This window comes from Vulpes lagopus, chromosome 23, assembly GCF_018345385.1.
Source record: "Vulpes lagopus strain Blue_001 chromosome 23, ASM1834538v1, whole genome shotgun sequence".
NCBI lineage: Eukaryota > Metazoa > Chordata > Mammalia > Carnivora > Canidae > Vulpes > Vulpes lagopus.
The window spans coordinates 57,111,228-57,137,743 of NC_054846.1; the positions used below are offsets into that span (position 1 = coordinate 57,111,228).

General features: G+C 38.6%; 1 protein-coding gene across 4 annotated transcripts in view; it reads left to right on the top strand.

Moving 5' to 3' along the window:
* ZMYM4 (zinc finger MYM-type containing 4) overlaps positions 1 to 26,516 on the top strand; it is a 135,278-nt gene that overhangs the window by 12,789 nt on the left and 95,973 nt on the right. Inside the window, exon 2 of one of the 4 annotated variants that reach the window (XM_041738044.1) lies at positions 13,614 to 13,675. The exons of the other annotated variants lie outside the window; for them this stretch is intronic. The gene's annotated coding sequence lies outside the window, so the exon portion shown is untranslated. The remainder of the gene's footprint in view (positions 1 to 13,613; positions 13,676 to 26,516) is intronic. 4 annotated transcript variants of the gene reach the window in all.

Here is a 26,516-nt window from a genome sequence, read left to right on the forward strand (position 1 = left end):
CAGCATTAACTCCAATCTTTGCCTCTGTTTTCAGATGACCTTCTCTCTGTGTTTTTGTCTCTTCTAAGGACAGTCTTCATTGGATTTAGGGCCTACCTGAATCCAAGGTCATCTCATTTTAAGTCTTTCTTCTAATTACATTTACAAAGAAGTTCATTTCAAAAAGATCACATTCTGAGTATCTGGGAAGACCTATCTGGGGTCACCATTGAGCCTACAAGGTCTTTAAGATTAGCACCCGAATGCTTTACAAAGATTTTGATAAAAGTTACCTTAAAATTTTCTAATGTGTTTAAACATACATGATATAGAATTTACGATTTTGGGATCCCTGGGTGGCGCAGTGGTTTGGCGCCTGCCTTTGGCCCAGGGCGTGATCCTGGAGACCCGGGATCGAATCCCACGTCGGGCTCCTGGTGCATGGAGCCTGCTTCTCCCTCTGCCTGTGTCTCTGCCTCTCTCTCTCTCTCTGTGACTATCATATATAAAATAAAATAAATTAAAAAAAATAAAAAAGAATTTACGATTTTAATTACTACAAGTGTATAATTCAGTGACATTACTTACATTTTAAGAGTGTTGTGCAGCTATTACTGCTGTCTTTTTCTGTCTTTTTTTAAAAAAGATTTTACTTATTTTAGAGAGGGAGGGTGGGGGGAGGAGAGGGAGAGAATCTCAAGCAGATTCTGTACTGAGCGATGAGCCTGACACGGGACTTGATCTCAGAGCTGAAACCAAGAATTGGACACTCAACCCACCTGAGCCACCCAGGTGTCCTTACTCCTGTCTTTTTCTTTCTTTTTTATTTTTTTTTAATTTTTATTTATTTATGATAGTCACAGAGAGAGAGAGAGAGAGAGAGAGGCAGAGACACAGGCAGAGGGAGAAGCAGGCTCCATGCACCTGGAGCCCGACGTGGGATTCGATCCCGGGTCTCCAGGATTGCGCCCTGGGCCAAAGGCAGGCGCTAAACCGCTACGCCACCCAGGGATCCCCTACCCCTGTCTTTTTTTCACCCCAGACAGAAAGTCTGTCTACATTAAGGAATAACATTGTGATCTGTCCAGCCTGTTATACTTTGATTTCCCTTACATCTCAATGAATTCGCCTATTCTAGATAGTTCATATAAGTGGAATTGCACAATATTTGACTTTTGGTGTCTGGTTTATTTCACTTAGCATAATGTATCAGAACTTCATTCTTTTTTATGGCTGAGTAATAGTTTATTGTAGGTATATAGGAATTTTATTTATCCTTTCATTTGTGGACAAAGGTTGTTTTTAACCTCTGGCTGTTGTGAAAAATGTTGCTATAAAAGCTGTACAGGTATCTCTTTGAGTCTCTGTTTTATACCTAGAAATGAGTTTGCTGGGATAAATGGGGTTTTTATGTTTATCTTGAGGAATCCCCAGACTGTTTTCCACAGAGGAGCACTAACAGTGTGTCAGGGTTCTGACTTCTCCATATCCTCTCCAACACTTGTTTGTTTTTTGTTTGTTTCTTTTGATAGTAGCTATCTTAGTGGGTGTGAAGCAGTGGCTCATTGTGGTTTTGATTTGTATCGCTTTATTTTTATTTATTTATTTATTTATTAATTTTTAATTTTTATTTATTTATGATAGTCACACACAGAGAGAGAGAGAGAGAGAGAGAGAGAGGCAGAGACACAGGCAGAGGGAGAAGCAGGCCCCATGCGCCAGGAGCCCGATGTGGGATTCAATCCTGGGTCTCCAGGATCGCGCCCTGGGCCAAAGGCAGGTGCCAAACCGCTGCGCCACCCAGGGATTCCGATTTGTATTGTTTTAATAACTAATGATATCGAGTGTCTGTTCTTGGGCTCATTGGCCATTTGTATATGTTCCTTGGAGAAATGTGTATTTAAATCCTTTGCCTATTTTTTTTCCCTTTGCCTATTTTTATTTTTTATTTTATTTTTTATTTTTTTTTATTTTTTATTTTTTTATTTATGATAGTCACAGAGAGAGAGAGAGAGGCAGAGATACAGGCAGAGGGAGAAGCAGGCTCCATGCACCGGGAGCCTGACGTGGGATTCGATCCCGGGTCTCCAGGATCGCGCCCTGGGCCAAAGGCAGGCGCCAAACCGCTGCGCCACCCAGGGATCCCCCTTTGCCTATTTTTAATTGGGTAGTTTGTCTTTTTGTTAATAGAGTTATAGGAGTTCTTTATATATCCTGGATATTAAGCTGATCAGATACGTGATTTGCAAATATTTTCTCCCATTCTGGGGGTTTTCTTTTTCTTTTTCTTTCTTTCTTTTTTGTTTTTTGTTTTTAAGTTTTATGTTTTCACTCATGAGAGACACACACAGAGAGAGGCAGACAGAGGCAGAGGGAGAAGCAGGCTCCTTGTGTAGAGCCTGATGTAGGACTCAATCCCAGGAAACCTCCTCCCCCCATCATGATCAGAGCTGAAGGTAGATGCTCAACCACTGAGCCACCCAGGCACCCTCTGGGAGTTTTCTTTTTCATTCTTGATAGTGTCCTTTGATCCACAAAAGTGAATTTTCAGTTTTGATAGTCTTATTTATTTTTCTTTGTAGCTTGTGCTTTTGTTTTCAGTTTAAGTAACTATTGCCAAATCTAAGATCATGTAGTTTTTCCCATGTGAAGAAATCTAAGAGATTTGTAGTTCAGCTCTTTAATTTAGGTTTTCAATCCATTTAAAGTTAATTTTTGTTTTTAGTATAATGTATACGTACAGTTGTTCTTTTGAATGTAGATATTCAGTTTTTCCAGCACTGTGTATTGAAGTTTGTTCTTTGCCCATTGAATGATCTTGGCACCCTTGTCAAAAGTCAATTAGCTTTTGTATTAATCACTTTGGATGCTATAACAAAATACTATAGGTTGGGTGATTTATACCATAGAAATTTATTTCTAGGGATCCCTGGGTGGCGCAGCAGTTTAGCGCCTGCCTTTGGCCCAGGGCGCGATCCTGGAGACCCTGGATCGAATCCCACATCTCCCGGTACATGGAGCCTGCTTCTCCCTCTGCCTATGTCTCTGCCTCTCTCTCTCTCTCTGTGTGACTATCATAAATAAATAAAAATTATTAAAAAAAAAAAGAAATTTATTTCTAATTGTTCTGGAGGCTGGGAAGTCTTAAGATCAAGGTGCTGGCAAGGTAGATTTCATTTTGAGGCCTCTTCATTTGGGTTGTTGGCAGCTGCCATCTTTGCTTTGTGTTCTCTTAATCTCTTCTTTGTATGTTCTCAGAGTGGGAGAGCTCCTTGATGTCCCTTTTTAGAAGGGAACTAATCCCATCATGAGAGCCCACCCTTGTGACCTCATCTAAAACTAGTTATTGTCCAAAGGTCCCATCTTTAAATATCATAACATTGGGGTTTCAGTTTTCAACATACAAATTTTGGGGACACAGATATTCAGTCCATAACAACTATATATGTAAAGGCTTATTTCTGAATTCTCAATTTTGTTCCATTGGTCTGTATGTCTCCTTGTGCTAGTACGACACTGTTTTGATTACTGTAGCTTTGTAGAAGTTTGAAATTTGAAAGTGTCAGTCCTCCAACTTTGTTTTTCCTTTTCAAGATTGTTTTGGCTATTGGCATTCCTTAAAATTCCATATGCAATTCAGGATTTTTTCCCCCTATTTCTACAAAAAAAAAAAAAAATGCCATTGGGATTTTGTTAGGGATTGAATTGAATTTGTAAATCGCTTGGGTAGTATTGTTATCCTAATATTATTAAGTCTTCGAATCAGTGAATACAGAGTGTCTTTCCTTTTATTTCTATCCTTTACATTTTTTAAAAACCAACTTTACCCCCAATGTGGGGCCTCAAACTCATGACCCCGATATCAAGTGGCCCATGCTCTGCTGACTAAGCTAGCCAGGTGCCCCTGTCCTTTAAATTTTCTTTCAGCAGCATTTTGTATAGGTCTCTCGGTGTACAAATCTTGTAGCTCCTTGGTTAAATTTTTCTTAAATATCAGTGTAATACACTGTATTAATAGAAAGGGAAAAAAACCCACATGATCATCTCAGATGGTGTAGAAAAAAACATTTGAAAAACTCCATCGGACTTTCATTATAAAAGCACTTAATAAATTAGAAATAGAAGGGCACTTCCCCAATATGATAAAAGCTATACATGAAAAATCATCGCTAACATCATATTTGATGGTGAAAGACTACAAGGCTTACCCCTAAGATCAGGAATAAGATAAGGATGCTCTCTTGGTGCTTCTAATCAATGTAGTTGAAAGTTCTGGCCAGAGCAGTTAGGCTAGATAGAAAAGGCATTCAAATTGGAAAGAAAGAAGTACAACTATCTTTTATTTGCAGATGACGTAATTGTCTATATAGAAAACCTTACAAATCCATCAAGCACCTCTCCCCCCAACCCTGTGAAAGGTTCAGCAGGTTTCAGGATTAAAAAATCACACAAAAATCAGTTGTATTTCCACATACTAGCAACAAATATTCCTGAAAGAAAATCAGGAAATCATTTCATTTACATTAGAATCAAAAAGAATAAAATACTTAATTATCTGAATCCTTTTGATTTAACTCCAGTAGTCCTTGAAAGTTTATTCCCTTTTTGCTCAAAACGATGTACCTAGGCTCTTGCTTTACATTACTATCTCAGACTTGGAATTAACTCCCAAGAATTCTGGCTTCCTTTCTGCAGGAAGTGGTAGTTAAAGAGTATGGTCTGAACTGAGATAAGCTTTTTGAAATTAGAGTTTTTTTGAGACTTTTATCGCATTTGTTTTTCACATTTATTCCTCAGCTCACATCTGGCTTTTCCTTCAGTTTCCCCCTTTAAGATCTTAGGATTCTCTTTAAGATCACCGAAATGACCTAATAATTACCAAGACTGAGGGATGCTTTTCAGAGCTTTTGTTATTTGATTTCTCTTAGACATCTGACTCCATTGTCCATTCCCTCCTTGAAACATCTCCCTTGTTCAGAAGATGGAATTCTCTTGGTTCTTTTTTAAAGATTTTATTTATTCATGAGTGACAGAGAGAGGCAAAAACAGAGGGCAGAGGGAGAAGCAGGCTCCATGCAGGGAGCCGGCTTGATCCTAGGACTCCTGGGATCACACCCTGAACTGAAGGCAGACACTCATCTGCTGAGCCACCCAGGTGCCCCTGGTCCTGGTTCTTTTCTTGAATTGCTTCTTTGCAGTCCTCTTTGACTTTTTTTTTTTAAATAATAAATTAATTTTTTATTGGTGTTCAATTTACCAACATACAGAATAACACCCAGTGCTCATCCCGTCAAGTGCCCCCCTCAGTAACCGTCACCCATTCACTCCCATCCCCCGCCCCTCTTTGACTCTTTGCATACCAAATAAGTGCTGTTTCCTTGACCTGTGTTTTTCTTGGGTAATCTTTTTTTTTTTTTTTCCTTTTCCTTGGGTAATCTACAGTAGTTTTAGCCACTACCCTTTATATATATTATTTTTTTCTACTTCTTTGCTTCTTTTTGTGGATGTTTAAAATTCAAAATCTGTATTTCCAGATGTGTACTTTGACTTATATTGTGCTAACAAATATTGCTAATTCAGGGTGCCTAAAATGGACTCCTTAGTCTTCTTGCAATTACTTGCTCTCACAAATAGTACCCCATTCCTTCTCTGCCTGTTTTTCTTTCTGTATTCTCTTTTAGTTCTCTCTTCTAGTCACCCAAGTTAGAAACCTCTGAGTCATCTTGCTTCTTCTCTTTCCCTTATCAATCCAGTTTTAATTGGTGAATCTCTCTTTTTCAAAAGATTTTATGTATTTATTCATGAGAGACAGAGAAGCAGAGACACAGGCAGAGGAGAAGCAGGCTCCCTGCAGGGAGCCCAATGCGGGACTCCTCCCAGGACCCTGGGATCACACCCTGAGCAGAAGGCAGACACTCAACCGCTGAGCCACGCAGGAGGCATCCCTAATTGGTGAATCTTAATTGAGATAATCTCAGATATGATTTTTAAGACTTTATTTCTACTACTTCTAGCTTAGTTATAGTACTCATTTTGCTTTGTCTTACTTTCCTTGCCTTTAACCCCCCCCCCCCATTCTCTATTGTTTCCTCTCCCGTTCATTATTTATCTTAAGAAATGAAAATCTGTTCATCTATATGGTAACAGTTTGGCTTCCTTTTTATTTTTTGTTTAATTAAAATTTAATTTGCCAACATATAGTATAACATCCAGTGCTCATCCCATCAAATGCCCTCCTCAGTGCCCTCAGTTACCCCATCCCTCCATCCACCTCCCCTTCCACAACCCTTTGTATGTTTCCCAGTTAGGAGTCTCATGGTTTGTCTCCCTCTCTAATTTTTCCCACTCAGTTCTCCTCCTTTCCCTTAACTCTCTTTCACTATTTCTTATATTCCACATATGAGTGACCATTTGGCTCCGTTAATAATAATTCAGTTCCCCAAGATGTGTACTGTTCATATTCTCTTCCTGTGGCAAGAGGTAGGTTGCATCAGAGCTCTGACTCTCCACGTAGAAATGTACTTTTCCTTCGTGGGAGAGGTTTTCTTCTGATTGTCTCTGCTACTGTCATGCTAGCCTTGGTAGGGGTCCTGCTTGACCCTGTAGCCCAAATATAGAGATAGAATCTTAGCTTAATTTCACTCAGCACAGCTGAGACTAGGTTTTGACTTTTTTTTTTTTTTAAGATTTTTTTTTTTTAAGTGATCTCTACACCCAACATGGAGCTAGAACTTAGAACCTTGAGATCAAGAGTTACATGCTCTACTGATTGAGCCAGCCAGGTGCCCCCCAGGTTGCAGCTTTTAAACAGTATTTTATTAAAAGTTGAGTATAATAAGAGGGAATTACAAAACCAATAGTCCACTCCTGCCCCAAATCTGTGGTTTTGCTTACTGTGGTTTCAGTTACCCACAGTCAACCATGGTCCATCCGGAAGCAAATGATCCTCCTTCTAATGTGTTGTCAGAAGGTCAGTAGTAACTTAGCACTTTGTCACAATGCCTATGTTGGTTGTTCACCTTCACCTCCTCACATAGGCATTTTGTCATTATGTCAACACAAGAAGGGTGAATACAGTACTGTATTTTGAGAGAGAGACCACAGTCAATTAACTTTTATTACAGTATAGTGGTATAAGTGTTCTCTTACTGTTGTTAGTCTTTTACTGTGCCTAATTTGTACATTCAGCTTTATCATATGTAAGTAGAATTGGTCCTTGAACAACATGTGGTTGGGGCACTGGTCCCCCTACAGTAAAAAATCTGCCTGTAGCTTGTAAAAATCATTTCTTTCTTTCTTTATTTCTTTTTATATTTTTAAAATTTTATTTATTCATGAGAGACAGAGAGAGAGAGAGGCAGAGACACAGGCAGAGGGAGAAGCAGGCTCCATGCAGGGACCCTGACGTGGGACTTGATCCCGGGTCTCTAGGATCACACCCTGGGCTGACGGCAGCACTAAACCACTGAGCCGCCCCGGCTGCCTTATTTATGTATTTTATTTATTTATTTATTTGTTCGTTTGTTCGTTTGTTCATTCCCTACACCTAGTGTGGGGCTTGAACTTAGAACCCCAAGATCAAGAGTCTCATGCTTTCCTGAATGAACCAACCAGGCTCCCCTGCCTGTAATTTTTGACTCCGCTAAAACTCAATTATTAATACCCTACTGTTGACTGGAAGCCTTACCGATAACATAAACAATAGGTTAACATGTATTTTGTATGTTCTATGTATTATGTACTATCTAATTATCAGTAAGCTAAGAGAAAATAATATATATATTTTTTGGAGAGAGAAAGATGCAAGCAGTAGGGGGAGGAGGGCAGAGGGAGAAGGAGAGAATCTTTTTTTTTTTTTTTTTAAGATTTTATTTATTCATGAGAGACACAGTGAAGGAGAGAGAGACACAGAGACATAGGCAGAGAGAGAAGCAGGCTCCATGCAGGGAGCCCGATGGGGGACTTGATCCTGGGTCTCCGGGATCACACCCTGGGCTGAAGGCAGACGGTCAACCACTGAGCCACTCAGATGTCCAGAGAGAGAATCTTAAGCAGGCTCCATGCTCAGTGCAGAACCCAGAGCCTGATGGGGATCTCGATCTTCTGATCCTGGGATCATGATCTGAGCAAAAATCAATAGTTGGACACCTAACTGACTGAGCCATTGAGGTGCCTTGAAAAAAAAACCTTTTTTTAGAAAATCATTGCACCGTATTTATTGAAAAAAAGTCTGTCAGTGACCTGTGCAGTTCATACCCATATTGTTCAGGGGTCAACTGTACTAACTTTAATAATTAGCTATTTCCAAAATTAAAAAAAAAAGGTTATTTATTTATTCACGAGAGACACAGAGAGAGGCAGAAATGTAGAAAGATGGAGAAACAGGCTCCTCATAGGGAGCCCGATGTGGGACTTGATCCTGGGACTCTAGGGATCACTCCCTGAGCCTAAGGCAAACGCTCTACTACTGAGCGACCCAGGTGTCCCCATTTCCAAAATTATAAAACAAAGTATGCTAAAGGTTAAAAGAGATGCCTTGGAGGCTCAGTAGGAAGAGTATGTAACTCTTGATCTTGGGGTCGTGAGATCGAGCCTCACGTGGAGTGTAGAGATTACTTAAATAAATAAAAACTTTAAATAAAGCAACAAGCAAAAATAAAAGCTTCATTCCCAAGAAGGAGTAGAAGAGAAAGCTTATTATGTTGGTTATAATCTTTATTTATTTATTTATTTATTTATTTATTTATTTATTTATGATAGACACAGAAAGAGAGAGCGAGAGAGGCAAAGACACAGGCAGAGGGAGAAGCAGGCTCCATGCAGGAAGCCCGATGTGGGACTCGATCCCCGGTCTCCAGGATCATACCCCAGGCTGCAGGAGGCGCCAAACCGCTGCGCCACCAGGGCTGCCCTATAATTTCTTTATATATATTTGTTCCGGTTTAACTTTCCACAAAGAATTTGAGGTAGTTTTTTTTTTTTCTTTTAAAGATTTTATTTATTCATAGAGACAGAGAGAGAGGCAGAGACACAGGCAGAGGGAAAAGCAGGCATCATACAGAGAGCTTGACGTGCGACTTGATCCAGGGTCTCCAGGATCACGCCCTGGGCTGCAGGCGGCACTAAACTGCTGGGCCACCGGGGCTGCCCAAATTGAGGTAGTTTTAAAAGGTATATAAAAAAAGTTTAAAAGAATTAAGGACCACGGTAAAGGAAAATACAGATACGATAATTATAATGATCAGAGAATATGATTAAGTATGTCCTGTTATCACATAGAACAAACATTACTGCATATATGAAGAAACATCACTTTGTAGCACTGATTCTAAAAGTTTCCGATGTGAATCTTCAGTAGGTGACACTGAGTAATGTAGTGAACATCATCTAGCAACATTTTTTTAACAGAAAGTCTTGGTTTTTCGTCTATAGGTTTTTGTATAAACATGCCTATTTCTTTTGGGTAAATAGTGGGATTGCTGGGTAAGTTTTCTTATGTTGTATTTTGAGTACAGTTATGTATTTTGGATACAAATCCTTTATTAGTGTTTTGCAACTATTTTTTCCTAGTCTGTGGCTCATCTTTATTTTTTTGACATTGTTTTTCAAAAGAGCAGAAATTGAAATTGAGGCTGGTGAACACACAGATATATACAGACACAAATTTAATTTTGTGGGAATCAGCAGATAGATAACAGCAGAGGACCCAGGAGAAAACATTATGGTGTATTTGTTCTTAATTAGCAATATGCTTTAGAATCCCTTGAGGGAATTCTATCCATGCTCCTTTACAATACACAAATGTCTAGGCCCTATCTGTCCCGGACCTTCTGAAATAGATTAGGTGGAGGATTGTAGATTAGGAACCACTTTCATAATAAAATTTAGTCTTGGTCCTTATCATTAACATAATTTTTGTTTCCTTACAGATAAAATAGAAATAAAGATCTATCTAACTCTTAGTAGGTTTCAGTAGGTTAGTACATAAGAAATAGCAGCATTTACTAGGTGGTGATTTCTAGAAGCAAAAGGGAAAGAGTTGGATAGTGTCATAGAAGTCTTGGAAGTCATTGCCTGGAAGTGAGTGTGAACATTACTTTTTTCTTGCCTTCCATTCTGTGACATTGAATAAGAAACAAATGTTTGCTCTGATTATTCTTTCATTCAATCCTTTTGTGCCTCTGAAATTGACTATGTTTTTTTTTTTTAAGATTTTATGTATTTATTCATGATAGACAGAGAGAGAGGCAGAGACAGAGGCAGAGGGAGAAGCAGGCTCCCCACAAGGAACCCGATGCAATACTTGATCCCTGATCCCAGGATCACTCCCTGAGGCAGAGGGAGGTGCCTAGACATTGAGCCACTCAGGCGTCCCATACTTTTTTTTTTTTTTTAAAGGTTTATTTATTTATTTGAGAGAGACCGAACCAGCGAGAATGCTAGAGAGAGCTCGAGAATGCTAGAGAGAGCTCGCTAGAGAGAGCTCGAGTGGGGAGCCAGGAGCTGGAGGTGGAGTGAGAGGGAGAAGCAGACTCCCCAGTGAGCAGGGAGCCCCATGCAGGCTAGATCCCAGGATCCTCAGATCAGGACCTGAGCTGAAGGCTGATGCTTAACCGACTGAGCCACCCAGATACCCCTGATTACTTTTTAAAAAGCTTTGTTGCAGAAATTTAAAAATATAAATATACAGGAAATAGTTGAACTAATGGTCACATATTTGCCATTCATCTTCTTTAACGGTCATCAACTTTTTACCTCTTCTATTATTTATTCCTCTCACATCATTTCCTGTAATATTTTATTTTATTTATTTTTTTTTCCTGTAATATTTTAAAGCAATTGTAGGCATATTTCACCTATTAATACACAAAGTATGCATCTCTAAGAAATGCAGTCTCTTTTTTAAAAAAATTGTGATATCATTATCACAATGAACAAAATCAGCATGATGCCTGCTCTTACCATAATTATTACTGTTCTGGAAGTTCTAGGGCAATATAGTTAGATGATGAAAAGAAATGAGAGGTGTAGGGGATCCCTGGGTAGCTCAGCGGCTTAGCACCTGCCTTTGGCCCAGGGCGGGATCCTGGAGTCCCGGGATCGAGTTCCGCATCGGGCTCGTGGCATGGAGCCTGCTTCTCCCTCCTCCTGTGTTTCTGCCTCTCTCTATGTCTATCATAAATAAATAAATAAATAAATAAATAAATAAATCTTCAAAAAAAAAAGAAATGAGAGGTGTAAATCTTGGACAGTTGGAGAACAAAATTATTATTTAATGATGATAAATTTATTTGCCTGGAAATCTCAAGAGTATTAGAAAATATTTTAGGACTAAGAAGTAAAAATTGAAAATGAAAACAATCTGGAAGAAAAGAAGAAAAATGTGTTAGGATTTTAACAGGGAATAGTAAACTGCCTAGTTACAACATTAAAATATTCTTAAAAATCCCATAAAATTTAATAACTTTGACTATAACCAGTTGGAAATTTAAAAAACGATTGATTCACAAAGTCGTACAAAACTAAATTCCTTGGGATAAACCTAATAAATCTGAGACTTAAAATGATAAGAGTTTACCTAAGGACGTGGTTAAGTAATAATAACAGTCAAAACAACAGCTAATTTTTAGGAGCATTGTTTTAATGTACATGTCGTAACTCAGTTAATTCAGAAAATTACCTTATAATACAGTATTATACCTGAGGGTAACAGAGAGGTAAAGTGCCTTGTCAAAGTTATATAGGTGCGAGAATAAGGAATAATGGGATTGGAACCCACTCAGGCTGTTTGACTCCAACTGCAGAGAATCTGTAACCATTATGCTTTGGTGGCTCTTGAAAAAAAGTAAGTGATATGCCAAATATTGTATCAGTCAGTAACCCAACAGGATTTTGTTTTTCTTTTTCTTTTTGATACTGAGAAGGGTAGACTTTGAGGTAACTGTGATGAAGTTCATTACGAATTATAACTGTGAAAGATAGCCAAAACAGTTTTGAATTACATGACTAATGCGAGAGTGGAGGAGTAGGGGAATGGTGGATACTTTGTTTTACAGGATCTTGAATACTGCTATAGAAACACTTAAATTACTTACAAATAAAGAGATTAATATCTATATATAGGACTATAGGTACAAGTTATTCTTTAAATTGTGTTTGGACAGTTTGCTGGTCATTGGGCAAAAATAGTTGAATCTTTTCCTCCAGATACCAAAACATATTTATAGGGATTGAATATGTGGGTATAAGAAAATGGAACTATTTCTCAAAGGAAATATAGGTAAATATAACATCCTGATATGGGAATTCCTTTTTACCATAAGCCCCCCCCCAAAAAAAAGATAATTCAAAAGAATAATAGATTTGCCTACATTGAAAAAATTATCACATTTTAAAAAAGGAAAGAGTTTAAAATATCTGATTGATCAGAAATGACTTTTCAGAAGAATGGGGTACTAGGCAGATAAAAGCAGTAGACCACTTTAGGAGTCATCTTAGAATTCCTCAGGGCTCCACATTCCTAATTTCCATTCAGTCACTATTCATGTTTCCATTTAACAAATGTTTGAGTGTCTGTTATATACAAGGAACCGTTGTAGGAACTGAGGATACAGTAATGAATAAAATGGAGAACATCTCTTTTCCAGAGTTTATGTTCTATTGATGGGAGAGAGAACTGTTAATCAAATAATGAATGTAGAGCATTTAAAGTGGAACATTACGATAGAGAAACATAAAGCAGAAAAAGGGGATACATTGTGCTTTGGTGGAAGGGGCATTGCAACTTTAAATAGGGGCATTTAAGCAAAAATCTGAAGGAAAGCCAGCCGTGTGGGTACCTAAGAGTAGGAACACTCCAGGTAGAGGGAACAACAAGGCTGAAGATTGTGAAGGCAGGTGAATGCTGTGTGTGTGTGTGTGTGTGTGTGTGTGTGTGTGTGTGTATTTTAAAAAGACTTTATTTGACAGAGTGGCAGGCGGAGGGATGAGGAGAAGCAGGCCCTGAGCAGGGAGCCTGATGTGGGGCTTGATCCCAGGACCCTGGTATCATGACCTGAGGTGAAGGCAGATGACTGAGCCACCCAGGTGTCCCTGCTTGTGTATATTTGATGAACAGCAGAGATGGTAGTGAAGGTGGTGAGCAAGGTGGGGAGTAGTAGCAGGTAAGATCAGGGAGCTAATGAAATACAGTTCTTTTAAGCTGTTGTGTACGTTGTTGGATGTTTCACAGCATCCCTGGCCTCTACCCACGAGGTGTCAATACAGCTCCCCAGTTGTGATAACCAAAAATGCCTCCATATACTGCCAAATTTTCTAGATTTGTGGAGCAAAATTGCCCCTGCTTGAAAAACCACTGTCCTACCTTATGGCGATAATCCCTTTCGGAAAGGCTTGGAGAGAGATTTATGGTGTCTACTTATGGTGATGGTGCAGAGCTCTCCTTCAGGTGGACCCAGTCCTCCTCAAGAGGAGAGGCCTTCCCACAAGAGGCTGTGGGTCTATGAATTGACCAGATCTGGAAACTGGGCAAATGTCTATGACTTCCACTGTGATGACTCAAATCAGTTTTTGGCCACCAGATTTAGACATTTTTCTGTTATGTAGATTAAACTGCCCATCTATTTCATTCCTAGGAACATCGTGATCAATTAGCCACTGCCAAAGATCCCTGCGGGCCAAAGCATTCTGATTACCGGTACGTCCCTGCTGCCCTTATCTTTGGAGTTAAGTGCTGCCACTTGGCCTCTGCTATTTTGGGATCCCATCATCCTCAGTGAAATCAGGGAGCCCATCTCAGTGGTGACATTCCCTGCAGTCGTACCTGACTTATAAAAGAGAGCAGCCACATAGCTTTTCAAGTATGTGGTGCTTCCGTCACTAATTATAGTGTCTTCTGGGCCTTCTCAGGGAATTTAGTTGGGTAGTAGGTGTATAGATTTATTGCAGAGAATAAATCCACTTCAGTATTCCTGTCTCCCTAAGCCTTTGGATTTCTTTTTCCCCATAATGCCAGTGAAACTCTAGTATCTCAACCTCGTTAAATATTCGTTGTCAGTGTTAGGATAATTTTGATTTGCCTTTCCTTAATGATTACAGCTATATTGTTGAGTATAAGTTTCAGTCAACAAGTATGCTTATTAGAGCCCTCTCCAGCTGCACAAGTTATTACATCAAATTCAGAGTCTGTGGTAAGCTCACTCGTATTAATGAATTCTAACTTCCTTGGTCTAATTCTACCATAATAGTATCTGTTTTCAGACACATCCCCCAGGTTTTTTCCTTTATATGTTAACAAAATGTTGGCATTTTTTAGTGGTTAAGCTGATTCCTCTTGGTCATATGTGGACCTGTTCCTCTATAACATGCTGAGGTTTGAACTTAGTTATGGGTCTAGTGTCAATAGGGTTGATTGTAGTTGGTCTTGAGGAGAATGAGCATCCTCCTTCAAGTCATTTGCTGAGCTTAATGATATCAGAGGACTTTCAGGCAAAGGAAAGCTGCTCTCTTTAAATACAGAAGGGTAAGTTACTGCCCCTGGATGTTTGAAATGGTTTTTTTAAATTCTCATTCAACCACATGTTCCCATTTCAAGTTTTAGGGTCCCATTTTTTTTTTCCTAGTCATTGCTCTTACTTTCACATGAGAAACTTGGTGAGACTACAAATTCATCTAATGTTATATATATAATAAAATTTTGCATTTGATTTTTAGCAATATCAACCTGTGGTTATAAGAATTAAGAGTTTTTTTTAAAAAATTTTTTATTTATTTATGATAGTCACAGAGAGAGAGAGAGAGGCAGAGACACAGGCAGAGGGAGAAGCAGGCTCCATGCACCGGGAGCCCGATGTGGGATTTGATCCCGGGTCTCCAGGATCGCGCCCTGGGCCAAAGGCAGGCGCTAAACCGCTGCGCCACCCAGGGATCCCCGAGTTTTTTTTTTTTTAATATTGCATGAAAGTATTTTTTTCAGACTGTGATTTAATCTGACATTTAATGGACTTGAACTTATTTTCCTGTGTACCTGTTCAAGAACACTTAGAGAACCCATCTTATGTAACAGACCCTATAGTTATCACTGCTGCCTTAACAGTTAAGTACAACAACCACTTGGGGTCCCAGAGTACTTGCTTCCTTTGATCACAGTCAATCACAGTTGATAGCTTGATGAATTGTGATGCCACTGCATGCCAGGGATTACTAGCATCCTATTTCCTGTGTAAGCTGGAGGGACAACCAAGCCAGTCTCCAAATCCCATCTTTATAGGTCTGTTAGCTGTGACCACTACCAGTATCAATTCTATACCATTCAGAGGTCAGAAACCACCCAGTAATTTGAACAGGGAAAGGGAATTAACCCTAAGGGGGAAGGAGAACTTGAAGTTCACAGTAGCAGAGCAGCCACTACCTCCAGGCGGAGGCACAATAGCAAGGTTGGAGCAAATTTGGAGGATGCCCCATTTTACAGCTTCAAGGCTGAGATTCAGATCTTGTTCGATGGGGCATGTTACACTGGATGATGGTTAAGCTTGAAGTGCCATGAATTTTTGCTATCAAACAGGAACCCAACCCCCTTTTGAGGTACTGAGAAGAGTCACTAGGAAGTCCCTTTCTGAACCCGGCTAAGAACCTGGGACACTGGCATAATTCTCTGGGAAACATCTGGCCAGTAGGAGTGCCCCTGAAACTTGCTGGGCAGTGGCCATCAGCGGTGCTGACAAAACTTGCTGGGAAGCTACCCATGGTTGTATAGGTAGGTCTCTCTGAGACTTGGTGGGAAGTTGGTGCCTGGGGAGAGGGCCTTTGGGTGTTTTGGGCACCAGTGTCCTCCACTTGAACCAGCACATTAGAGCACACTCATGGGAAGAGAACCCACTTCTGTCTGGAATATTCCTCCAGTGCCATCTGCTGACAAAGGTTAACGTTTTGTCAGCTGGCAGAGAAGACACGTTTAGAGGTACCAGCTCCAGTTGTCAAAGCAGGGTGTAGAGAAAAAAGTGGATTTGGAGTTGAGAGGCAATGTTTTTATAATCGGTATACTCAGGTACTTACATTTCTAGCACTCTTCATTCTTTTGGGTAGACCCTGATTTCCATGTGGTGTCATTGTTTTTCTCGAAAAATATACCTTTAATGTTTCTTGTTGGGCTGGTTTCCTGGTGATGAATTTTTCCATCTGGAAAATGTACATCTAAAAAATTATTTTGGTACTTCTGCGAGGTCTCTGGTGGCATGGGCCCATCTTTTAAGAAATAAAATAGTGGTATAACACACATAATATAAATTTACCATCTTACCCATTTTTAAGAGTACATTTTAAAGTGTGCAGTTCAGTGATAAGTTTTTTTTTTTTTAATATAATAGTTTATTTATTTGTTCATGAGAGATAGAGAGAGGCAGAGACACAGGCAAAGGGAGAAGCAGGCTCCCTGCAGGGAGTCCCATCTGGGACTCAATCCCAGGGCCCTGGGATTACGCCCTGAGCCAAAGGCCGACGCTCAACCACTGAGCCACCCAGGGATAATAAATGTTGTAATATTGTACAGTCATCACCTGCATCCAGCACTTTTCTTGTAAAATTGAAATGCTGTACCCATTAAACAATAATCCACTTTCCCACCTATCCCTAACCTTTGGCATCTGCCATTCTATTTTCTGTTTCTATTTATTTCATTTAGCATAGTGTCTTCAGGTTGCATCCAGGTTGCATTCATGTTGTTCCATGTTGGTGTTTTTATAATGAAAGGGTTTTATATTTTGTCACATGCTTTTTCTGCATTAGTTGAGATAATCATGTATTTTTTTCCCTTCATTCTGTTAATGTGTATTCTTTTGATTCATTTTCATATGTTGAACCATCCTTGAGTTCTAGGAATAATTCTCTTGGTCATGGGATGTAAGTTTGAGAAAGATTGGTATTTTTCTTCAAATGTTTTGTAGTGCTAGTGAAACCATTGAGTCTAGGACTTTTTCTGGAGAGTTTTGTTTACTGATTAACTCTTATTACTAGTTATAGGTCTATTCACATTTTCTAATTCTTATTTATTTATTAAAAGTATTTGAGAGAGAGAGAGCATGAGTAGGGGGAAGGGGAGAGGCAGAGGGAGAGGGACATACAGACTGTCCACTGAACATGCAGCCCGAGGAAGGGCTCAGTCTCAGAATCCTAAGATCATGACCTGAGCCACCAAGGTGCCACTATTTCTTCATAATTTAGTCTTGGTAGGTTTTGTGTTTTAGGAAATTGTCCATTTCATCTAGGTTATCCAATTTGTTGGTGTAAATTATTCGTAGTACTCTCATAGTTCTTTTCATTTCTGCAGAACCAGTAATGTCTCCACTTTTATTTTTTATTTTAGTAATTTGAGTGTTTCCCTTGTGATTTCTTTTTTGGTCCTTTGCTTGCTTCAGAGGGTGTTAATTTGCACAAATTTGTGAATTTTCCCATTTTATTTTTAGTATTGATTTTTAACTTCATCCTGTTGTGGTTGGAGAGGATATTTTGTATGATATCTGTGTTTTAAGTCTATTGAGACTTTGTTGTGGCCTAACATCTGGTTTATCCTGGAAAATATCCCATATGCTCTTGAAATGAATGTGTATGCTGATGTTGGTGGGTAGACTGTTTTGTATATGTCTATTAGGTCTAGTTGGTTTATCGTATTGTTAAATTCTTCATTTCTTATCTCCTCTATCATTATTCTGTCCAGTATTTTTTTTTAAATTTTTATTTATTTATGATAGTCACACACACACACACACAGAGAGAGAGAGAGAGGCAGAGACACAGGCAGAGGGAGAAGCAGGCTCCATGCACCGGGAGCCCGACGTGGGATTCGATCCCGGGTCTCTAGGATCGCGCCCTGGGCCAAAGGCAGGCGCTAAACCGCTGCGCCACCCAGGGATCCCTATTCTGTCCAGTATTGAGAGGGGGCATTGAAGTATCTATTATTGTAAAAACAGTTTCTTCCCTTAATTCTGTCAGTTTTAGCTTAAAATATTTTGATGGTTTGTCATTAGGTATATAAATGTTTATAATTGCTTTATCTTCTTGCTGTATCAGACTGTTTATTAGTATGTAATACCACTTGCAGTCTTTTAGATTCAGGCTATTTTGTACAATATTAGTGTAGCCACCCCTGTTCTCTTTCAATTGCTGTTTGCATCAAATATTTTTTCCATTCTTTTACTTTCATCCAATCTGTATCTTTGGATCTGAACTGATTCTCTTGAAGACAGCATACAGTTGGATTATGTGTTTTTATTAATTCTGCTGATCTCTGTTTTGGTTGGAGAGTTTAAGACATTTAAAGTAATTACTAATAAGGTGATACTTCTGTCATTTACTTTATGTTTTATGGCTTTTTGTTCCTCATCTCGTGCATTACTTTTTTGTGTTTAGTTGATACTTTTTGTGAAATGTGTGCACTCTTCTCATTTCATACTCTGTATATTCTAGAGCTATATTATTTGTGGTTACCCTGGGGATTGCATTTAATATCCTAAAGTTATAACACTAATTTGAATTTATACCAGGTTAATATCAATAACATAGAATAACTGCTTTTTTATAATTCCAACTCCACCCCTTTGTTTATTGGTATTACAGACTTAAGTCTATGTATATTGTGTGCCCAAAAACACGAGGTAGACATTCTTTAAATTGCATTAGTCTCTTAAATCCTGTAGAAAAAAGCATTTGGAATTACAAAACAAAGTTAGAATGATACTAGCTCTTATTTTTTAATTTTATTTTAAAGATTTTATTTATTTGAGAGAGACCGAGAGTGCATGCCTGAGTGGAGGAGCGGGACAGAGGGAAAGAGATAGACTCCCTGCTGAGTAGGAGTCCAATGTAGGGCTTGATCTCAGGACCCTGAGATCACGACCTGAGCTGAAGGCAGATGCTTAACCAACTGAGCCGCTTAGGGGGCCAATACTAGCTTTTATAATTGCTATGCATTTACCTTTATTGAGATCCTTATTTCTTCATATGGCTTTGAATTACTGTTTACTGTGCTTTCATTTCCCACTGCTGGATACCCTGGAGTTTCTGGTTTATCTGAGAATGTCTTAATTTCTCCCTAACTTTTGAAGGACAGTTTTAACAGATACAGGAAATATGTTTGCTTATTTCTTCTTTTAGCACTTTGAATACATTAGCTCTCTGGCTTCTGGCTTCCAAATTTTTTGATGAGAAGTCTGCTTATACACTTTTTGAGGATCCACTGTATGTGAATCACTCACTGCTTTCTTGCTACTTTGAGGATTCTTTGTGGCTTCCTAAAGTGTGTCTGTGTGAATTTCTTCAAATTCTTCTTGTGTGAGATTCGTTGAGCTTCATGGATATTTATATTCATGTCTTTTGTCAAGTTTGGGGAGGTTTTCAGTGTAATATTTTTAAAAATAATTTCCCTGCCCCTTTCTCTTTCTCTTCTCCTTCTGGGATTCCCACGGTGTGTATTTTAGTCTGCTTGTTGGTGTCCCACGGATACCTTACTGTGTTCATTTTGTTTATGTCATTTTTCTTTTTGTTCTTTAAAATTGATAATTTTCATTGTCCTATCTTCAGGATAGGACATAATGTTGAATATTTCTTCTGCCTGCTTCTGTCTGCCTTTGACTCTCTCTAAGTATCAATATCTATTGATATTTCTATTTTGTTTATACATTTTCTTGACTTTTTCCATATCTTCCTTTATTTACTTCTTTGTGAATCTTTATGATAGTTCTTCTAATGTCTCTTTAGTAGGTCTACCATCAGGGCTTTTTCAGGAACAGTTCCTGTTTATACTTTTCCTTTGTGTGGGTGTGTTTTCCTGTTATTTGTGATTTTTTTATTTTATTTTAAAAATTTCATTTATTTGACAGAGAGCAAGAGCAGGAGGGAGGAGGGACAGGGGGAGATGGAGAAGCGTACTCCCCCCTGAGCAGAGAGCCTGATGTGGGGCCCAATCACAGGCCCCTGATGAGATCATGAACTGAGTATCTTAACTGACTGAGCCACCCAGGTGCCTCACTTGGGTTTTTTTTTTTTGTGTGTGTGTGTGTTGTTGAAAACTGGACTTTTATTTTATTTTATTTTATTTTATTCATGAGAGACACAGAGAGAGAGAGGCAGAGACATAGGCAGAGGGAGAGGCAGGCTCCCTGTGGGGAGCCCTATGTGGGACTCGATCCCGGGACTCCAGGATCATGTCCTGGGCTGAAGGCAGATGATCAACTGTGAGCCACCCAGGTGCCCTGAAAACTGGACATTGCAATATAATAATATGGTAATTCTGAAAATCAGATTTACTCCCTTTCCAGAATATTTTTATTTTATATTTTATTCTTGTAGACTCTCTTTGGGGTTAGGATCAACCTGAGATGTCCATTTAAGTTCTCAAATTTTTTCTCAGTCACTGCTTTTTCCTGGATATAGATAGTGAGTTTCTAATTTCTTCTGTATGTGCAGTTGCTTTTGAATGTCCTAGTCTTTAATGTCTGGCTCCCAGAGGGGACAAAATAGAAAAATGAAGGGAAGGAAGGGAGGGATCTGTAGCAGTGGGGGTTGGTGCAACAAAAATGACCATATGCCTCTTCGTCTTCATTTCTGTGATCAGAAGTAGCAATGAGGAATTAGGGCACAGATCTCCAATACATGGAGGACATGGTCATTTTTGCCCACCCTGGCTCTCATAGTCTGCTTCTAGAAGGTATGTACGACTGCCTGCCTTAACGTTGGAGATGGAGGATGGATAGCTGCTACTAAGAGTTGAAATTGACCCAAAATTTTCCTTCCAAACCTACTCCCTGGAAGTTGGAAGCTTTCAATGGACTCTAGAATAATAAAAGCAGTTATATCAGACAGATTACGCCTGTATCATTGTTGTCTAGGTGGGAAGACAATTCTGGTGCTTCCTTAGTCTCCCATCTTCTCAGAATCTCAGTAAAATTGATTTTTGAACAATGTGGGTTTGAACTTTATGGGTCCACTTATACTCAGATTTTATCTGATAAATACAGTACATATGGTACAATACTGTAAATGTAATTTCTCTTCATATTTTCTTAATGCTTTTATCTTGCTTTATTGTAAGAACACAGTATATAATATACAAAATATGTATTAATGGATTTAATGTTTTATCAGTAAGGCTTTCAGTACAGTATGTTAGTAGTTAAGTTTTTGAGTTATGTGTGTGTGGCTTTTTAAAATACATTTTTAGTCTAGTTTTTAAAAATCTATTTTTGGAGAGAGTGCACTGAAGAGTGGGGTGGGGGCAGAGGGAGAGAATCTTTCAAGTAGACTGCCTGCTGAGCAAGGAGCCCCATGTAAGGCTCATTCCCACAACCCATGGGATCATGACCAGTCCGAAAACCAAGAATTGAGCACTTAACAGCCTGAACAACCCAGGCACGCCTATATGTGGATTTTTGACCTGGGGGAGGTCGGTGCCCCAACTCCCATATTTTTCAAGGGTCAACTGTATTTGTTAGTAAGTTTTGAGAGAGATTGGTTGTGAGAGAGAGTTGGGGAAGGGGATTACAACTGCCTGCTGTTATGATAAACTTTAAACTTGCTCTCAGAATACTTTGCAATGTTCTCATTTACTCAGTTCCAAATAGTACTATTAGAGAACCATATTGAAGTGGCATATTTTTAGCTTAATTAAGTATATTGTGGTTATTTTTGAGTATTTTATTTTTATTCTGGTGATAATACTCATTGTAGATGATTTGAAAGATTTAAAAAAGTATAAAGATAAAAATCTCTTGTAATATCACTACTCAGTGAATTTATGATTATGCGTACATTTATCTTGCATGCATGTATGTATTTTATTTTATTTTATTTATTTTTTTTTTAATTTTTTTTTTTTTTTAATTTATGATAGTCACAGAGAGAGAGAGAGAGAGAGAGGCAGAGACATAGGCAGAGGGAGAAGCAGGCTCCATGCACTGGGAGCCCGACGTGGGATTTGATCCCGCGTCTCCAGGATCGCGCCCTGGGCCAAAGGCAGGCGCCAAACCGCTGCGCCACCCAGGGATCCCGTGTATTTTATTTTAGAGGTCAACATATGCTAGCTAAAATTCCTTTGTTCATGTATGTTATGTAGTTGTATAAATTTTAAACACAAGTATAGATTTCTGTAAGCACCACTACAAACAGGATTTTTAAAAAAAATTTATTTATGATAGAGAGAGAGAGAGAGAGAGAGGCAGAGACACAGGCAGAGGGAGAAGCAGAGGGAGAAGCAGGCTCCATGCACCGGGAGCCCGACGTGGGACTCGATCCCGGGTCTCCAGGATCGCGCCCTGGTCCAAAGGCAGGCGCCAAACCGCTGCGCCACCCAGGGATCCCCTACAAACAGGATTAATAATAATTCTGTCGCACCAAGAAGCTCCTGCATATTATCCCTTTGTCATATTCTCCATTCCCTCTTAACCATTGGCAACCACAGTTTTGTTTTCTGTCACTGTAGTTTTGTCTTTTTGAGAATATCATAAATAGACTCAGACAGTATTTTTAACATTTTGAGACTAGCTTCTTAGAATCAATATTTTAACACTTCATGGAAATTTGGATCCCACCATATTTGTTGTTTTACCCTTTCCCTTTATGCTGTAGTTGTCCTCTTCTCATACATAACAAATTCCTATCATATAACGTTATAATTTTTACATTTAGCTGTCAGACATGTAAAATAACTAAAGGGTAAAAGAATGGACTGTATTTATAAATAGCTATATTTACTTAGATTGTTACCAATTCTGTGTTTATTTCTAATATTCTAAATTTTCTTTTTTTTTTTTTTTTGTATAAAAAAAACCTTTCTTAAGGTTCTTTTAGGAGAGATTTGCAGACTTTTCGTTTTTCCTCATTGCAGAATATGTTTCACCTTTATTTCTAAAATGTAGTTTCATTGTATGTAGCTGTCTGCGTTGACATTTCTTTCAGCACTTTATAAGTGTTTTCTTCCGGGGCATTTGGGTGGCTCAGTTGGGTGTCTGGCTCAGGTCATGATCTCGGGTTTGTGGGATTGAGCCTTGTGTTGGACTCTGTGCTCAGCTGAGAGTTTGCTTATCCCTCTCTTATCTACCCACTTGTATGTGTTCGTACACACACGAAAAGGAAAATAAAATCCTCTTTTTTTTTTTTTTTTTGAGTGTTTTCTTCTTTCCTTTGGCATCCATGATTTCTGATAAGAAATCTGCAATGATAAGTACTTGTCATTTTTCTCTGGCTATTTTAAAGATTTTTTCTTTGTCTTTAGTTTTCAGCAGTTTTATTATGAGTGTCTTGATGTGGATGGATATTTTTACATTGATCTTATTTGGGATTTGCTTAGCTTGAATTTGTAGATATAAATATCTTTTTTCAAATTTGGAGAGTTTTCAGACATTGTTTTGTTAAATAATTTTTCCACATTACAGCTTTTCTCTCCTATTGAAATCTGATTATATGAATATTATTCCTTTTGATGTTGTCATGTGGATTTCTCAGATTCTGTTCTTTTTTTAAGATTTATTTATTTTAGAGAGAGAGAGCAGAAGTAGGAGGGACAAAGGGAAAGAAAATCTCAAGCCGACTTTGCGCCAAATGTGGAGCTTGATGTGGGGCTCGATCCACAACCCAGAGATCACATGTTGAGCCAAAACCAGGAGCTACGGCTCAACCGACTGTGCCATCCAAATGCCCCTCATTTTTTTAAAAATATTTTTTGGGACACCTGTGTGGTTCAGTAGTTGAGCGTTAGCCTTGGGCTCAGGGCGTGATCCTGGAGTCTGGTGATCAGGTCACACATCGGACTCCTCATGGGAAGCCTGCTTCTCCCTCTACCTGTGTCTCTGCCTCTCTGTGTCTCTCATGAATAAATAAATAAAATCTTAAAAAATTTTTTTCTCTTGTTCAGATTATGTAGTTTCAATGGATTTATTTTCATGATTCTTTCCTATTTATTTTGCTCTTGAACTCATGACTGAGTTTGCTTTACTTTATTACCATTTTTAAAATTTTTTTTTTGATAGTCACACACAGAGAGAGAGAGAGGCAGAGACATAGGCAGAGGGAGAAGCAGGCTCCATGCACCGGGAGCCCAACGTGGGATTCGATCCCGGGTCTCCAGGATCACGCCCTGGGCCAAAGGCAGGCGCTAAACCGCTGCGCCACCCAGGGATCCCACCATTTTTTAATTGTAAAATATAGGTAACATTAATCATTTTGACCATTTTTAAGTGCACAGTTTTGGCATTAATAGCTTTCACATGGTTATTGAGCCACTGTCCATCCAAAGACTATTTCAGGGGCACCTGGGTTGGTCAATTGGTTAACTGTCTGCTTTTGGCTCAGCTCATGATCCCAGGGTCCTGGTATCAAGCCCTGCATTGGGCTCCCTGCTGCTTAGCGGGGAGTCTGTTTCTCCATCTGCTTCTCCACACTCCGCCCCCCACCAAGTATGTTTTCTCTTGCTCTCTCTCAAATTAAAACAAAAAACAAAAAACTACTTCATCCAGACTGAAGTATGTACCTATTAAGTAACTATTCAATATCCCTTGCCCTCAGGGCCTCCCCGCCCCTTTTTTTGGTGTTTTAATTTTTCAGTTCTAAAATTTCAGTCTGGTTCTTTATTCCATTCCTTTGTTGAGAATGTCTATTAGTTTTTTTTTTTTTTTTTAAAAGACTTCTTTATTTGAGAGAGAGAACATGATTGGGAGGAGCAGAGGAAGAGAGAAAATCTCAAGCACACTCTGTGCTGAGCGTGGAGCCCCATGTGGGCTTAGTCTCACAGCCCTGAGATCATGACCTGAGCCAAAATCTAGAGTTGAATGCTTAACTGAGCCACCCAGGCACCCCAACATCTGCCATTTTAATATTTTTTTAGGTTTATAGTTCAGAGGCATTAAGTATATTCATATTGTTGTACAAACATCACCACTATCTCCAGAACTTTCTCTTATTCGTTGTAAAGTCCACGTAGAATTCCATAGTATACTGTGTATTAATAAATCATTTAATCATTTCTTTCTAGAGGGACTTTTTTCTAATATTTCATTATTGAAAATAATGTGGCAACAGATGTCCATCCTATGTTTTTAAAAAAATTTTTATTATTTAAAGATTTTATTTATGTGACAGAGTGAGGGTGAGAGGGAGAGCACACAAGCAGGGGGGAGGGATAGAAGGAGAGGGTCGAGCAGCCTCCCCATTGAGCAGGGAGCCTGATGTGGGAGTCAATCTCAGGATGCTCGGGGTCATGACCTGAGCTAAAAGCAGATGCTTAACTGACTGAGCCACCCTGATGCCCCATCCTATGTTTAAGGCACAGGAACAATTTTAGAGATTAGGAGATTTGTAAAGAAGATGTGTGTGTATGTGTGCTAAGATAAAAAACCTTTCCTATATTTTCACTTATTGCCATTTCCTTTTTAAAAAGTTTAAGTAAAAATGTATATTATATATTAAATATATATATATAACTTACCAAGGCTTAAAATTTTATTTCCTGCTTATCAAAGTGATATATGATTATTTCAAAATTTGAATTTTATAGAACTGATTGAAAATGTATATATCAGTTCTTACATGTATACATATGCAATTTATATTTATTTATATATATATACACATACACACACACACACACACCTATTTTTGGTTTCAAGAGATATGTTTCAGGTCTATGTGGACCCTTTCAAAAATGAGCACCTAATCTTTAATTCTAAAATAGCATTTGTAGACATTTCATCAATTAAGAGTTTAGAGATACATATTTGAGAGTACCCAGTTTCTATAGCTAGGAAAGCACTTTACTAGATTGCTGATAACTAATTTTATATGTATTATGCCTTTTCTTGTCCTTTAGAAAGAGGTAGCATGTATGTATTTAGTAAAGTGTTCATTCAAAAAGATGGATAACTCTTGTTTTGTATAAAGTGATGGATTCAGGAATACTTCAGGAATACTAAGTTTTCATGTTTGTTGGATTTTTTTTTTTTTTTATTGGTTTCCTAGTTGTTGGTCTGTTAGATTATTTGGGATTAATGTAAGATGACATTATATATTAGGTTGAAAACTAAAAACAATGAAATTTAGTTAGAAATTATTTTTTAGCGACAACTTTTTTTTTAAGGTTTAATTTTTTTCAAGTAACCTCTACACCAGTGTGGGATTTGAAACAACCCTGAGTTCCGGCATGCTCTACTGACTGAGTCAGCCAAGTGTCCCTTTTTTTGTGTGTGTGTCCTCCTATTTTTTTAAAATTTATTTTATTTTTATTAAGGAGAGAGAAGGGAGGACAGAGGGAGTGGGAGAGAGAGAAATCTAAGCAGGCTCCACACAGCACAGAGACAGACATGGGGCTCAATTTCATATCCCTGAAAAAAAAAATTTCATACCCCTGAGATCACGGCTTAATCTGAAATGAAGAATAGGATACTTAACCAACTGAGCCACCCAGGTACCCCCAGGTGTTCCTGATTTTTAGTGACAATTTAAGTTTGATCTTTCTGGTCTCTACCTGTATTATTTTATTTAATGTATTAAATGTTATA